Below are 17,558 nucleotides of genomic sequence, written 5' to 3' on the forward strand. Positions count from 1 at the left end.
TAACGAGCCAGCAACAGCCTGAATTCTCGATAGTGCAATGGGTTGAGAAGCTGTTTTGTTTCGGTACTACTTTTGCGACTGAAAAGTTCCGAACGCTCTATACGTACGAAGTATACATCTCAGGAGCAAACAATACAAACATACCGCATTTAAATCGAAAATTTTTAATTAAATTTTCATTTGATTAATATACTTACCCGAGTCACATATTAGCATTGACGCAGTCGAGATGCTAGGTTGACTGAAAAACGCTATCCCGTCTATAGTATAAGGGAAGCAACCCAAGCAAAAAAGTAGCAAGCTTGCTACCCTGGGTTGCCTCCCGTAGCGTGCATCACGCCACAGATCTCGTACCCGATACGAGACACCCTCATTCGACTTCTAGAATACAAAGAAACTAAAAGCGGGGAAGGTGGGAGGGAATTACCTATGTGACTCGGGTAAGTATATTAATCAAATGAAAATTTAATTAAAAATTTTCGATTAAATTACATATTCTTACTCCGAGTCACATATTAGCAGATAACTCCAACAAGGTGGTGGGTAAGATCAAAAAGTTCAAACTCACTCTAAAGTTCTGGAGAGACAAAAGCCAGCTGCCGCCAAGGAAGGAATAGGCCGAGACCCATCCTGACAGAGGGCAGCAATGTCTGCAGAACCTGATAAGACAAAATCCTAGCGCCAGAAGCTGTGCGCAGGACATCATCCAAACCCCATAGGCCAAAAAGGCCAAGGAGGAGGCCCAGGCCCTGGAAATGGGCTCGGGCCGAGCCGAGGGAAAGATAGCATAAGCTATGACAAGGCGGAGGGCAAGAAAATCCCTTGCCAAGAAACTGGCCCACTGCCAAAAGTCAGGAAAGGATCCCGTGAGAAAGCAACCACTGACTCACTCTAAACCCTTGCCAGGAACTGGCCCACTGCCAAAGGACAGAAACGGACCGAGAACCACCCTGATTGACAGCCGAGATGTCTCTCCGGCAAGAAATGCGAAAGACGACCTCAGAGAGCCAGTAAGCTGTGCCCAGCACTTCTTCCAATCTTCTGAACCGTAAAACAGTCCGGAAAAGGACCCCAGTCTTGGATAAACCCGACCAAGTAGAGGGAAGGACAAGCTGCCCCCCCCCCCCCCCTTAAATGGAAGGAAATGCTAATGGCCTGGAAAAGATCCGTGCGTAAGGTTGCCGGCTAAGCCCTGAAAAGGACCGACCCTCACGGAGACCATAAGGCAACCATGCCAAAGTAAGAAAACTTTGGGATGGAGTGAGGCCCAAAAGGCCGTTGAGAGAACAGTCAGCTCCGGAAGAGTGACCAAACTCCAAACCGGAAAGAGAGAGACGCCTGAGTATCAAGTACCAGGGTCCAACTCAATGAGCAAAACTCAAGGGAGACGGTCACCGGTCGTCCCCTGCCCATCCCTGCGAAAGCAGAGAGAGGGGTAAAAAAGGGGACGAAGCGACCTAAGGTAGTGCATAAGCACCGCAAATGCGGACCCGCAGTGGCCAAATCCTAATGTGACCGGAGACCGGAAACAAAATGACAAAAGCCAGCGTGATCGCAGAGCAGACTGCTTGTAGGTAATTGAAAATGAATCAAAAAACCCGAAACAGAAAGGACGAAGCTGGTAAGAAAGACGGAAAACCGTGAAGCGAACCAGCCGTCAGCCTCCCGAGACCAGAGTTCTCAGTAATAGTCATAGTTGCAAGTGAAAAAGGGGTGACCAGGCCGGAAGCCCAACCCCGCAGAAATCGTCCCAACTCACATCATGCAAGCATGATGGAGAAGAGGAAGAGACGAAATCCGCAGTCACAAGAACCAATTGCCAAAGTCGCAACACGACAGGCAGGAGACTATAACACAGGCTAAGGCCGAGAGCCTTGCTGCCCGTAGGCCGGCCATTGCACCAAAGTACTCAAAGTACACAGGCACAGTAAGAAACCAAAAGTTTCGGCCGCCGAAAAAGATGCTGGCCTAGAGGCCAGCACCGAGAAAACTGGAACATTAGCTAGACCTCTGCCCAAAAAGGGGAGGAGTAGCCAAAAAACCTGAGAAAAAGTGACAAGCCAAGAATGACTTCTCAAACATGCAATGCCCAGACAATGCACCCTCAGGAAAATCTGAATGTTACTTCCGAGGCCAACTCAAGTGAACCTTAAGTTTGGACGAAACACCAGAACGCGTCTGATCGCTAGAGAAAGACAAAGTCAGACTCGGCGAAAGACAAACCTGGACCGAGTCCAGAAGCTCGTGGCAAGAGAAAACGGGGAAGCCCAAAGGCAGAAACCCCCTTTTAAACGGAAATCGACCTCTCAGCACCCATACGCTGGGAAAGAGAAAGAATGTCGAAGCCCGAAGCCACAAGCACAAGGAAAGCAACAACCACCACCTCCAACGGATGAAATGGCTGTTGCTCCCGCCGAGGCTAAAACCCCGAAGCCCTAAGGCCGGCTGTTGTTTCAAAAACCCAGCGTACCTATGACGGCTGTGAAAGAAACAATCTTACCTGAGCTGAGGACGTAGGCCGCTTAGGCTGAGTCTGCTTAGGTATAGCCTGCTTAGGAGCGGCCTGCTTTTGCTGCTTTCAAATTGAAGCTCAAAAGAAGGGAACCGCTGTTCTCCGTTGGTCTCAATCCCCTGCTTCTGGCATGAGAGGCCAGGCTGCCGGAGAGAGACCGTCCACCAAGGATGACGAACTGAGAATGTTCCTTGTCGACTCCTCAGAAAACCGGGAGTGGGCAAGAAACAAGTCCCTTCCGCACGAGACCGCATGGAAATAGTGCAGAGAGGACAGCCTCATCTGTGCCTCGTTCACCCTTGTAAGTGTGGAGAGGAGTGAGACACTTCCTCCGCGTCCTGCCCTTTACTAAGGGGAAAGGGCGCCAAGGAATCTGCCAGAGCGCGAGAAAGCGCCCGCAGGAGAGTCTCGGAAATGGAACTGAGTTCCAAAAGTTGTCAGCCCCCTTCCTCAGAGAATAGGAGATTCTGCCCATAGAGCGGCAGAACCGAATCCTTCCTCAACGGCTTCGTAAGAAGCGAAAGAAGATCCGGCGTGACCGGAAACGGTGCACGCGGGCGGGGAAAGGCCAACAGGCGGCTACGAGACGACCCTGGCCAAGGCAACTTCCTCTGGTCCGCTAAGGGCACGAAGGAGGAAGCCTGCGCAGGAGCGGCAAGGCATTCCGATGCCGGCTCCGAAGCTGAACCCTGAGGAACCAGCAACGAAACCGACGCCGGAGGCCACCCCCTGTCGAAGAGGGGGGCTCGGCGAAAAGGCAAAAAGGCGAAAAGCTACAAAGGGCGATTCTTCAAACCAGAAGTAGCTGCTTCCTCTTTGCCAACCGAAGTCCTTCCTGTTGGCAATCGATTGTGCTCATTCCCTAACTGAGGGGAGGATGAGAGGAATCAAAAACCAAGGAAAGTGGGAGAGAGGAGCTAGCGGCCACCACCGGAGTGTGTGGATGCTGCTGTCCCAACAGAGGCAAGAAGCCTGTATGCCCATAGGGCAAGCCTTGTTCGAAATTCACCGGCGACCAAACGGAAGCAGCGGGAACTGAACCGGAAAATCCGGGAGGAGCCGGAAGTGCGGCAGCAACAGCAGCGCTATGCCAAAGCTGGTGCTGAGCCACCTACGAGCTGAAGCTCGGAACCCAAAGGTAGGCCGTAGGCCAGAACCGGAAGTGACAGTAACCTGTGCACTACCCGCTTGACCTACCCTCCTGCCAAGGCCGGAAGCGAAGCTGCCGGAAATGGCTGCCGTGCAAAGGGCAAAGCTCAAACCGGAAAGGGCCATGGGCTGCCCACACACCGATGAACTAACATTTCCAGCCGGAGCCGGAAGAGAAGCTGTCGCGAACGACTGCTTACGTATAGCGCAGCTCAAGCAGGATGGGATCATTATTTGTCCACCTTCCCACGAGGCACTACTTCCGTGAACCGGAAGTGCCGCTGTCGCGTACGACTGCCGACGTAAGGCAAGGCTCGAACCGGACGTGACAGTAGCCTGTGCACTAACCAGTGAACCTACACTTCCGGTCGGAACCGGAAGAACAGCTGTCGCGGGCGACCGCTGTCATAGGACAAGGCTCGAACCAGACGTGACAGTAGTCTGTGCACTAGCAAGTGAACCTCTACTTCCGGCCGGAGCTGGAAGCGGCTGCCGCGAACGACTGCTGACGTAAATTCGGAAGCTGGCCAGAGCCGCCGAAGGCAGCTGCTCCTCGCACACGGACCCGAAGTCCGAAACGCCACCTGAAGGGGACGGCTCATAGCCAAAAGAACCCGACAAATGACGCTGCGAGGGAAGGCCGTAAGCCGAACGCCCATCCTGTTGGCCATCGATGAAACTCGCACCCCTGACTAAGAGGAAGATGAGAGTCACCAACAACCGAAGGCAGCTGAAGAGAGGAGCTAGCGGCCACCACCGAAGTGGGTGGCTGCTGCTGTCCCAACAGAGGCAAAAAGCCTGTATGCCCAGGAGAACCACCGTATTCGAAATTCACCGGCGACACAACGGAAGCAGCGGGAACCGAACCGGAAAAGCCGGGAGGAGCAGGGAGTGCAGACGCAACAGCAGAACTATGCCATAGCTGGTGCTGAGGAGTCTGCAAGCCACAACCCGGAAGCCCTAGGCCGGAACCGGAAGTGACAGATGACTGTGCACGACCCGTTTGACCTACATTTCCTGCCCAGGCAGGAAGAGCAGCTGCCGGAAACGGCTGCTGTAGCAGGGCAAGGCTCGAACCGGAAGGGACCATGGGCTGTCCGCAAACCAGTGAACCAACACTTCCGGCCGGAGCCGGAAGCGAAGCTGCCGCAAGCCCTAGGCCGGAACCGGAAGTGACAGATGACTGTGCACGACCCGTTTGACCTACATTTCCTGCCCAGGCAGGAAGAGCAGCTGCCGGAAACGGCTGCTGTAGCAGGGCAAGGCTCGAACCGGAAGGGACCATGGGCTGTCCGCAAACCAGTGAACCAACACTTCCGGCCGGAGCCGGAAGCGAAGCTGCCGCAAACGGCTGCTTACGTAAAGCGCAGCTCGAACCGGATGGGACCATGGTCTGTCCGCAACCAGTGAACCACCACTTCCGGCCGGAGCCGGAAGGAAGCTGCCGCGAACGACTGCTTACGTAAAGAGCAGCTCGAACCGGAGGGGACCATGGTCTGTCCGCAACCAGTGAACCACCACTTCCGGCCGGAGCCGGAAGGAAGCTGCCGCGAACGACTGCTTACGTAAAGCGCAGCTCGAACCGGAGGGGACCATGGTCTGTCCGCAACCAGTGAACCACTACTTCCGGGAACCGGAAGTGCAGCTGCCGCGGACGGCTGCTGCGAGCACATACCTTGTGTCGACCGTATCCCCCAACGGGACCTGCTCAGGTGCACTCCCGCAAGCGGAAGCCACCGAGCGCCGGCCGAGAAGAGAAACGCCTCCCTGTGCACGGACTCCAGAGCCATCACAGAAGCCAGCAGGCTGGACAGGTGATCAGGAACAAAGGAAGCCAAGACCGAGGGTCGCACACCCCCGGGAGGGAGGCAGAGCTGGAAACAGGGTCCGTCCGCGACATTTCTGTACGAACGAGCGTCCGAATTTCTGGAATCAAAGAAGACAAAAGGCTAGCAACAAGAGCGCCAGCCTCCGGCGCAGGTACAGGGGTAGAAACGGCCGTGGTAGCGGCCACACCCGCCGCCCGCGAGCCAGACGAAGTTTCCTCCGGAGCCTAAATAGGCACAGGAAAAACGAAGTTAGTCTTCGGGTCAGAAACGTAAACCGTGGGGTTCCTAGCAGAAGAGGTGGAAGCCGAGGACTTAGGTTTAACAGGGCCTTTGCCCCTACCCTCGGCCTTAGCCGCTCGCTTTTCTCACTATCAGACATGCTGTCACACGAGAAAAACAAACTACTGAAAATACACAAGTCTCTAGGACGTAAAACTTCAGCAGAATAAACTAGCACTAACGTACCAGCTACAAGCAGCTACCAATGCTACTGGTAAACGCTCAAAGTCCGTAGCACGGACCCAAACTAACCAGCAAAAAACACCACGTGTAAGCGAAAAATGGCGACCAAAATGGCGGCCACAGCAACAAACTACTGAGCAAAATTCGTAAGTCCGCGGACGGAAAAATTCTCAGCAGAATGACAATGCAAACAACAACAAAAAGGAACAATCTCACCGCTAGAAACAGCTATGAGCAGACGGGGAGCCGAGGCCGGTAGGTGTCAAGCAGACAGCAAAACCGGCCTAGGAGCGAAATCAAGCACGACCTGTCTCTCTGGCTGAAAGATGTCGAATGAGGGTGTCTCGTATCGGGTACGAGATCTGTGGCGTGATGCACGCTACGGGAGGCAACCCAGGGTAGCAAGCTTGCTACTTTTTTGCTTGGGTTGCTTCCCTTATACTATAGACGGGATAGCGTTTTTCAGTCAACCTAGCATCTCGACTGCGTCAATGCTAATATGTGACTCGGAGTAAGAATATGTAATTTAATTAACAACTACAGGCCTGAACACATGAATCTCCATATAAAATCCATGAGTTCGGTTGTTTTCTGAATCTAGATCTGCCGTGCACAAACCGTTCATCACAAACAAATTCCCAAGGCAAGTAACTCATACTCTAGCGACAAGAGTAGTTCCCCTTCTTTTAACTCAGTTTCTTCGGACAACACTGACGTACTGCAATCCGACGGTCAGTTTTCAACAATATTTCATTTTATAAACAGATCACACGCAACCAAATGCACACATCTCATCAATTTAAACAACATAAAGTGGTTTCATACACTATTTTCCCCAGAAAACTGAACTTCATACAGTAATTAACGTTGGAACACGGGTGCAAAAATTCGTCTGCTAGTCCCATTTGACGAAAGAACATTATCCTAAGCGATACTAAAACATAAACAGAACACACAATATCTGCCTTTACCGCCACAGCAGAATAACAGCATATCTGTGTACTTGATTTTAGTCCAAAACAGGGAAACTGACAAGAAGTGTTGACAGAATGGAATGATTTGCACGGAACTATACAACCGCGCATTAATCGATCGCCTGCGCAGGTTGACTGGTTGAGTGATTCGGATTCGATCAAACTTTCGCACAAAAACTCCTGTTTTCTTTGAATAACTGAAGAAAGGAGGAATAAAGAGGTTACACACCTCGTCTCAGTAATCACTGAGACTCGGCATGTAACCTCTACGTATATGACTATAGCTCAGATAGACCAAATGTGGTCACCATTCTGCTGTATTCTCTAGTTGCTATGGAATCTCAAGTATATGACTATAGCTCAGATAATAATAATAATAATAATAATAATAATAATAATAATAAATGAGCATTTATATAGCGCAACATCATAACTTTACAATTATGCTCTTTGCGCTTGACACATTTAAAATTAAAACACAGTTATACAAGCATTTACATCTACATTCATAGTCAAGAACGCTTAATTAAAAGCACACACCATCTATATATATATACGACTAGTGTCTGTGTGTCTGTCTGTCTGTCTGTCTGTGTGTCTGTGCGCGATGCGCGGCCAAGGTTCTCGATGGATCTGTTTCAAATTTGGTGATCATATTCAGGTACACCCTGGACACAACCTGGTCGATGAGATATTTCAACACGTGCTCTCAGCGCGCAGCGCTGTGCGCGCTGAACCGATTTTGTTTTTTTTTGGTCTGGATCCACTACCAGTAACTCTTCCTTATCTTCTCCAGTGTTTTCAGCCGCGATTATCTCCCTTCCTCCGTGTGGCGTCAATCCATATTCCCGTTACTACGTTACTATTTTTAGAAGGTCACTGCACGTTACTATTTTTAGAAGGTCTCCAGTGTTTTGCGCAGCCTGGTATTCGGCTCTACTTCTTCCCGGCAAAGCCGGTATCCGGCGAAGCGGGTAATCATCTAGTCAAACATACATTACAAAAAATTCTTCCACTAAGTAAGTAATAAAAACATGAATAAAATAGGTAGTGAAAACAAGGAAATACCAGCTGAATACCCTTAATCAAACAGAACATGTCAACAATACTGAAAACAGCCCTGGATGTTTATATATGTCGTGCCGAATTCACGGAATTGCCGAATTCGCGGAATCGGCAACATTTTTGCCCATTTCGCGTAATCGGCAAAACGCTGCCTATTACGCGAAATCGGCAGCGTTTTGCCGAAAATGCGTAAAGGCTCCTAAAATGTGTCCATTTCGCAAAAGCGACAGCCAGTCTGTTACTTTTTTTGTCACCAGAACATTGCATTAACATTGCTTTACCTTCCTATTGTGGTTTTATGGTCTGTGTTGGTCTGTGTCCAGCATAACTCCGGTAATGCACGAAAACGACACTTTTTGCCATAACTTGCCATAACTTGCCATAGCTTATCGATTATTGCAACATTTATCCTTTCGAGTATCTAGCTGTTTAAGTGTAATGACACCCCAGGCATTTGAGAACTTTAAAGCCAAAAACGGGCTGCCGATTTGGCAAAATGGGCACATTTTACACGCATTTACGCGTTTTCGGCAAAACGCTGCCGATTTCGTGTAATAGGCAGCGTTTTGCCGATTACGTGAAATGGGCAAAAATGTTGCCGATTTCGCGAATTCGGCAATTACGTGAATTCGGCACGACATATACATTATCACATTATCACTAAAACAACAAATACACTACATGTAGCCTACTGATGGACTGAGAAAACAAAATCAGGGGTTGTATTTCTTGAAGAGGTGTGTTTTAAGTGCTCGTTTGAATGCTTGGGGTGACTGAGAGTGGCGGATGTGAAAGGGGAGAGAATTCCATTGTGTGGGTGCGCAGAAAGTAAAAGTGCGTTGTCCGTATGTTTTGGTGTGTGGAATGGTAAGGATGCGACAGTCAGAAGAGGCACGGAGTTGTCTTGCTGGAGAATAGACGGTGAGGAGTTCAGAGAAGTAAGCAGGAGACGAGCCAGAAAAGAAGTTAAAGCAGAGGGTGGACAGTTTGTAGTCAATGCGGGCTTGAATAGGTAACCAGTGCAGTGTGCGAAGAAGTGGTGTTGCGTGATCTCGTTTTCATGCTTTGAGAATGAGGCGTGCTGCCGAGTTTTGAACTTTTTGTAGTTTATGCAGGAGGTACAGAGGACAGCCAGAGAGAAGAGAGTTGCAGTAGTCAAGTTTAGAAAGAACAAAAGCACAGACAAGAGTGTAGTTGTTTGAGAGGAGAGAGTGTGGCGAATGGTGCTGATCTTACGAAGCTCAAAATAAGCTGCTCTTCAGACTAAAGATATATGTTTGTTGAGGGTCATGTCAGATAAAAGGGCGAATCCAAGGTTTCTAGCTGATGGTGAGAAAAGAATATCGGTGTTGCCTATTTGAACAGAAACAGGTTAGGGAGAGGGAAATGTAGTGTTCTTCTTTTTGCACAGTAAGACTTCAGTCTTATCATCATTCAGCTTAAGTTTGTTATCGACCATCCAAGATTTAACATCAGTGATGCATGTCTGAATGGTCTGGATGGTGGAATGTATCTCTACAGGGGGACTGGGTTTATACAGCTATAGGTGTCATCAGCAAAAGACTGATTTAAAACAGAATGGTTTTCAATCAGTGTGGAGAGGGGCTTAGTATACATGATGAAAAGGATGGGACCGAGTACTGAACCTTGAGGAACACCGAAAGAAAGTGGGGCTGGAGCAGACATCTGGCCATCGACAAGCACAGCCTGAGTCCTGCCAATGAGATAGGACTCAAGCCATGCCAGCGGTGGACCGGAGATGCCGTACAGAGTCTGAAGTCTATGGAGAAGCGTGACATGGTCAATCGTGTCGAACGCGCTGCAGAAAGGTCAAGTAGGGTAAGCACTGACACATCACCACCATCCAGAGCAGACAGAATGTCACTGATTACTTTAAGTAGGGCTGTTTCAATACACAGGGTCCCCACTGGTTTTTAGAAACAAAATTCCATGACTTTTCCATGACTTTCCATGAGCCTCAATAACATTTTCCATGACTAGATCCACAGGTCGCCATTTCCGAACACGCAAACTTTTTACGTCTTGTCACTGCCAGTTTTGACACTGGCTTGCTTTGCACTGAATTTGAGTCAGTTTCTACGCAGTGTCTCTTCGGCAAGCAAGTCAAGCATTTGCTACGCAGTCAGATTATCGGTAATGTTTGCTGGTCCTGTCATTTCACTAAACTGGACCAGCCACTGTTTGTATCCATCTGCACTTTCGTAAATTCCGTTTCGTAACCGTCACTGTGACTTGACGAACTGTTATTTTTTTCACCGCGATACACAGTTCATTGCGAAGATCTTCCTCGGTAATTCGTTCCAATTCCGCATACTTTTTGTTGTCAAGAAACAACTCGAAAGAAAGTTTCAAACTCATCATCCTCCATCTTGCTTGTCGAAGTGCTAAAGTACTTTATCGATGCAAAAACAAAAGCAGAAAACTTCGACGAAACCGACTCAAATGCAGCGTAGACGACACGACGAGATAACGGAAGGAAGTGAGCCTCGCTTTGGCTCAAGTGCCGTTAAAAATACCGTTATTCTCGTATGCAAATACGAACGAGAAGTTGGTCATACGAACAAGCCTTGTGCTGGCGACACAAATCGGGGAATGGCTGCACAACGAAAATCGCCGCTGGCGTGCTAAAGGTTATTTTTTTTTTCTTTCTTATTTTTGTTAAATTCCATGACTTTCCATGACTTGAATTGAAATTCCATGACTTTCCAGGCCTGGAAAATTAAAAATCAAATTCCATGACTTTCCAGGTTTTCCATGACCTGTACGAACCCTGAATACAGTGAGAAGGGCGATAAGCGGACTGAGAATGCGAGATCAAATCATGGGTGTTCAAATATATGACAACAGCTGCTTCAAAATCTAAAATTTTTAAGTAAATTTTCATTTCATTAATATACTTACCCGAATCACATAAAGAGCATTGACGCAGTCTGAATAGCTAAGGTCTGAAAAGGCTACCCGTCTTAAAGTTTAAAAGGGAAGCAACCCAACCACAAAAAAGGTAAACACAGCTATGGCAATGACCATATACCCGGGGAGTTACCTCCCCTGCTGGGTATGTGACGTCACTTCCACTGCTGCACCACGTGGTATACTCATTCGACATTAAAGAAAACTAAAATATCATAAGCGGGGTTGGCGGGAGGGAATACACTATGTGATTCGGGTAAGTATATTAATGAAATGAAAATTTACTTAAAAATTTTCGATTAAATTACATATTCTTACTCCGAATCACATAAAGAGCAGATAGCATCAACAAGGCGGTGGGAATGAAAAACCAAACTCACTCTTAAAACCTTGCCAAAAAACTGGCCTGCTGCCAAAAAGTCAGGAAAAAGGCTCAGTGAGAAAGAAAATCTAACTCACCCTAAACCCTAGCCAGGAACTGGCCCACTGCCAAAAAGGCAGGTAAGGGCCTGAGACCCATCCTGATTGACAGCCGAGATGTCTCTCAGGCAAAAAAGTTGCGAAAGACAACATCAGAGAGCCAGGAAACTGAGCCCAGCACTTCTTCCGATCTCCTGGACCAAACGACCCAGAAAGAGACCCCAGCCTTGGATTAACCCGAGCCGAGTAGGGGGAAAGACAAGCTGCCCCCCCCTTTCTATTGGAAGGAAATGCCGCCCTAGAAAACGATCCGTGCGTAAGGATGTCCACTCAGAACAGTGAAGGACAAACCTCACGGAGACCGTAAGACAATCATGCCAAAGTACGCAAACCTTGGGAAGGAGTGAAGCCCGAAAGGACTGTGAGATAAAAGTCAGCTCCAGAAAAGAGTGATTAATATCCACCAAGATAGAGAGGGAGACAACTGAGTACAAGATACCAGAGCCCACCTCGACAGGAAAATCCCGAAAAAGAGACGTTCGCCGGTAATCCTCTACCAGTCAATGCGAAAGCAGAGAGAGAGGTAATACGAGGAAGTAGATCGCGTCTGACTAACTCTGAAAGACTGAGAGTCAGACGTAGAGATCAACGGGCAAACGCCGTAGTCATAGTTGCCTGTGGTAGAAGGGTGACTGTAAAAGGAAACCCGACCCAACGGAAGTCGTCCTGCTTCACCTCGTGCTAGGACGAGGAAGAAAAGGAAGAGCCAAATCCGAAGTCACAGGAACCGAAAATGCCATAGCCGCCCACGCTAGACAGGAGGCTATAGCACGGGCTAAGGCTGAAAGCCATGAAGCCCGAAGGACAACCATGTACCAAAGTACCAACAGTACACAGGTAAACATAAGAAACGTAAGTTTCGGCTGTCAAACGAGATGCTGGGCTAAAAGCCCACAGCAAAGAAAAACCGGAACATTAGCTAACCCTCTGCCCAAAAGGAGAGGAGTAGCCAAAAACCTGAGAGAGGTGATAAGCCACAAAGAATGACTCCTCAAACATACATTGCCAAAGACAATGCCCCCTCAGGAAAATCTGAATGTTACTTCCGAGGCCAACTCAAGCGCAGCTTAAGTTTGGACGAAACACCAGAACGAGTCTGATCGCTAGAGAAAGACAGAGTCAGCCTCGGCGAAAGACAAACCAGGACCAAGTCCAGAAGCTTGTGGCCAAAAGTGAGAAAAGACGGGGAAGCCTGACGACAGGAGACCCCACACGAACAGAAATCGTCCTATCTCATCTCCTGCTTGAGATGAGAATAAAGGAAGAAAGTCTAAGTCCGAAGCCACAAGAAAAGGGAAAACAACAACCATCACCGCCAACAGGTGGAATGGCTGTTGCACCAGCCGAGGCTAAAAAACCTGGATGCCCTAAGGTCAGCCGTTGTTCCAAAACTCAGACGTACCTATGAAGCGTCTGTGAAAGAAACAACCTCTCCGGTAAAACCGGAAGTGCCACTGCAGCAGCCCGTGGCTGAACTACTGTTACACTCACTGAGGACTGAAGCAGTATACCCAAAGAACAGCGCTAGATCAGACCAGAAGAGACCTCAGCGGGTGCTCGAGCTGATGGGCCTAGATCACTGTTAAAAGATCGGACTCAAGCATAAGCAAATATGCACACATAAGATCGATGGGAGTCGCCCGACCTCACCACTCCCACAACTATTGGCTGTGTCCAGAGACCATCCAATGAAAATTGCAAGTAGGAGACCCCCCCGCCATCGCCCAAGCGAAGGGCGGAGGAGGCGGGGGGGGGGGTGTGTGATCGGGGGCACTTCCTTGTGGGGAGAGGCTTGCTGCTATGGCTGTCCTCCTTCCTGCTTAAAAGTGATCTATTTCTCGACAATCGAGAATCAGGCAGAGACTGCCTATTGGCCTCCGGCTTAAAACGTCCCGAGGCCTGAGCATGCCTCCCATGAGGAGGCTAGCTCTGCTTTAACCCTTGTAGAGAGAAGTCAGTGATCTGCTGATCTCTATTCAACTGAATCTACCTTTCTTTTCTGGTAAAAACACCAAAGTTCGAAAAGTAGGTCCCTCTACCCCGAGCAAAGCCCAAGTGTCTCTCCTAGCCTGCTCAGAGAACTGAGAATGCGAGAGAAACGAGTCCCTCCGACACCTGACTGTAAAATGAGGTGAAGGGAGGACAGCCCCTTTGCACTTCGTTCGCCCTAGCAGGGCTGACTAACAGAGTGGAGATGTCATCAGAGTCCTGATACACGCTAAGTGTGAAAGGTTCAGTGACTCCGGGAAAGAGCGCGAGGGCGCTCTGACGATCATCTCCGACTGAAAAAGAGGCAAATTCCAAAAACTGACGTCCAAAATCCTCTAAGTTCCTGCATTACCAGAAAGGTGTATGCGGAAGAGTAAAGACACCAGCAAGTTCCGACCCAGCTTCAGAGAAGAGAACTTCTTATAACAAGAAGAAACCAAAACCGAAGCCTGTGTAGCCGAAGACAGCCAAGGCTGAGCGTGTTCCGGAACTGACCCGTGAATAACGAGTAGCAGAACCGGAACCCGTGGATACCACTTCAGGTAGGAGATTGACTAGCCAAAAACCAGCGAAAGGTGGTACCCACATTGAAGGTGACTATTGAACCGGAAGTAGGAAAAAACTCCTCCTTCGCGGAACGGAAGTCCGACATCGCTGAATGCAACCAAAGAGGAAGCCGATGTACCTCCATATAATATGTGGAAGTAACCTCCGTCGAGACCTCGCGAGAAGCCAAGAGCTTAGACGGAAATCCAGAACATGTCTGATCATTGGCTAAAGACTGTATAACAGAATAGCCAAGAGAACTGACACGGCCGAAGTCACAGTTGCCAGTGGAAAACTACTGAACGGGATGACCGGAAAACCGGAAACCCGTCCACCCGGAAACCGTCCTGCCTCAACCCCTCCCGTAAGAGGGTAAGAAAAAGAGGCGGAAAAATCCGAAGCCACCAGAACTGACTAGACAGTAGACGCAACACCAAACCAGTGAAGAGACTACTTGTCACGGCCGAGGCTGAAAGCCTGAATGCCCGTAGGCCAGACAACGGTCAACTCCAGGAAAGAACACACAGTGTAATTACAAAGGAGGACTTATGCTTCCGGTAAACCGGAAGCGCAGCGCCAGCGGCTACCGCCCTTGTACTGAAAACGCCGATGCCCACAACGGGACAAAGGAGAGAACAAAAAAGTGCCGCCGGCGCTGAAAGGGAAGCCGACCCAACACCAGTATGGTGAAAGGAAGATTGCCCTAACAGCCCATAGGGCGGATGCACATCCTCGCTCACCGACATCCGGAAGGAGTGTCCGTAAGAGGAAAAGCGAATCCGGACTGAGCCGGAAACACAGCTGACGAAACCGCACCATGATGCGGAAACGAAGGTTGCGATGACTGGGGCCGGAAGCCCGAACGCCCATAGGCCAGTCAGCGGTCAACTCCAGGGAAGAACACACAGTGTAAATACCAAGGAGGACCTATGCTTCCGGTAAACCGGAAGCGCAGCGCCAGCGGCTACCGCCCGTGCTCTGAAAGCACCAATGCCCGCAACAGGACAAAGAGAGGTCAGAACAGTGCCGCCGGCGCTGAAAGGGAAGCCGACCCAACGCCAGAATGGTGAAAGGAAGACTGCCCTAACAGCCAACTGACTGCGTGTCAGAATAGTCGGGATGACCTTGACCAAAGTCAACTGAACCAGAGGCAAGCTGACGGTCAGGATAAGCCGAAACCGGAAATCCGTTAGACCGAAAACCGTCATGTCCCGTAACCATACCGGAAGGCAGGGACGGGAGCGCTGACGACAAGCTTGAAGCCGCCGGAACAGGAAGGGGTGTCGACCCAACACCATAGTGAAGAGAAGAATGCCCCAACTGGCCATAGTCAAGAAGCTGACTCTCAACCACGGACATCCGAGAAGGAGTACCGGGAAGAGAGAAAGCGGATCCGGTCTAAGCCGGAAACACGGCCGGCGAAGCCACACCTTGATGTGGAAACGCTGGTCGTGATGACTGGGGCCGTAAGCCCTGTTGCCCGGAGGCCAGTCCACGGTCAACTCCAACCACTGCCGCTGAATGGGAGTGGAAGGAGGACCTTCGCTTCCGGGAAAACCCGGAAGCGCGACTTCCGAAGGAAACCGCCCTTGCTCAGAATCGAACTCACGCTGAATGGGTATTGAACGAAACTGAGCAGGAAAACGGGAGTGACCCGTGCCAGGTGAGCTCCGTATCTACAGACACCATCCGTTGGCTTCACGAGAGCCAGAGGACAAGCTCGACATACCTTGTAAGCTTCCTGCAGAAGCAGAAGCAGTAGTAGAAGTTCCGGTATCACCGGAAGCCGTCGCAACAGGAAAGGAAAAAGACGTCAAAGAGCGGACATCGCTCCCTGCCGTCGGATGTAAAAGGGTTTCCTCGGGAGTAGCACGCTTCAAAACGTCGCGCACTAAGTTGCGAATCTCTGTAACTAAGGAGCTCAACAAAGAAGAAACAAGAGAGGCTTGCCCGTCTGACGAGGACGAGCAAGCCGCCGAAGTGACGCAAGCAGTAGAAATACCGCTCGCGACAACGAGTTCCCCGGGGGGAGAAAGGTAAACAGACATGACAGTGTTATTCTCTTTGTCCGAAAGGACAACTAGCACAGGTTTAGAACCTTAAGAAGATGATTTAGGCTTAAACTTGCCCTTAACATCACCCTTGCCACGTCTACTCGCGTTATACGCCATGCCGGCCAAAATGCAAATGGCGGCCAACACAACAACAACAGTTACTGACGAAAATTCACAAGTCCAAAAAGGACGGAAAGTTATCAATAACAAGCCAAAAGTTCTTACGAAAAGCAAGATAAAATGGAAAGAGCTCACCAACTACCAGGTAGAAGATAAGCAGACGGGTAGGTGGTCGGTGGGTGTTATGAAAACTCCAACAACGCACACAGAGCCTATGGAAACACGACCTCTCGTCAGAACTGAAAGATGTCGAATGAGTATACCACGTGGTGCAGCAGTGGAAGTGACGTCACATACCCAGCAGGGGAGGTAACTCCCCGGGTATATGGTCATTGCCATAGCTGTGTTTACCTTTTTTGTGGTTGGGTTGCTTCCCTTTTAAACTTTAAGACGGGTAGCCTTTTCAGACCTTAGCTATTCAGACTGCGTCAATGCTCTTTATGTGATTCGGAGTAAGAATATGTAATTTAACTACCTTTTCAAAAACTTTGGACAAGAATGATAAATTAGATACAGGACGATAATTCTTCAAAATATTGACATCAAGACAAGGTTTTTTGAGAAGTGGTTTGACAAGTGCAGTTTTGAACAATGATGGAAAAACACCATATAACAGGCTATCATTGACAATTTGAGTAAGAGTTGGCAACAACACATCAAGATTCTCAAAAAGCAGTGGTGTGGGTATGGCATCAAGTGGACAAGTTGTTGGTTTGGACTTCAGAATAATGGATCTAAGGTCTTTTTCACTGATTGGCTGAAATGATGGAAAAGAACAATCAGTGGGAACATCAACATGACTGGAGGAAGCAGAATGTGCACTCATCTGATCAAGTTCAGAACGAATATCAGAAACCTTCTTGATAAAATAATCACTGAATACATCTGGCAGCTGACTAGCGGGGAAAACAGTGGGAAGTGGGGATACCTTACTGCGGCCGGTCAACCGGCTGCAAATATCGAAAAAAAATTTGCTTGAATCGCAAGCAATAATCTGGGCTTGGAGGAAGGTTGTCTTTGCTGCGTGTACTAACTTAGTTACAATGTCCTTTGCTCCTTGAAATATTTGTTTATGGACAGTAAGACCAGTCTTAAGATACCTGCGCTCAGCACGCCTACGGTCACATTTGGCATCACGCAGTTCAACACAGATATCGGAGTACCACGGTGCGGACTTGGACGGACGGACATGGCGACATGAAACGGGGGCATGAACGTCAAGAGCAGCACGAAGTGTGGCATCAAGTTGGTCAGCGGAGGGGGAGGGGGGCAGCGCGTTCTGCAGCTCGTCCCTAAAAGCGTCTTTATCCATCGTACGGAGACAACGGACAGACTTAAACATGGGTGGAGGAGATAGACCAAATGTGGTCAACATTCTGCTGTATTTCCTAGTTGCTATGGAATCTCAAGTATATGACTATAGCTCAGATAGACCAAATGTGGTCAA

General features: G+C 49.2%; 1 protein-coding gene across 1 annotated transcript in view; it reads right to left on the minus strand.

Moving 5' to 3' along the window:
• LOC138961359 (serine/threonine-protein kinase 33-like) overlaps positions 1–17,558 on the minus strand; it is a 73,832-nt gene that overhangs the window by 12,011 nt on the left and 44,263 nt on the right. The window lies entirely within an intron of this gene.

The sequence above is a fragment of the Littorina saxatilis genome, linkage group LG3, assembly GCF_037325665.1.
Source record: "Littorina saxatilis isolate snail1 linkage group LG3, US_GU_Lsax_2.0, whole genome shotgun sequence".
Classification (NCBI taxonomy): domain Eukaryota; kingdom Metazoa; phylum Mollusca; class Gastropoda; order Littorinimorpha; family Littorinidae; genus Littorina; species Littorina saxatilis.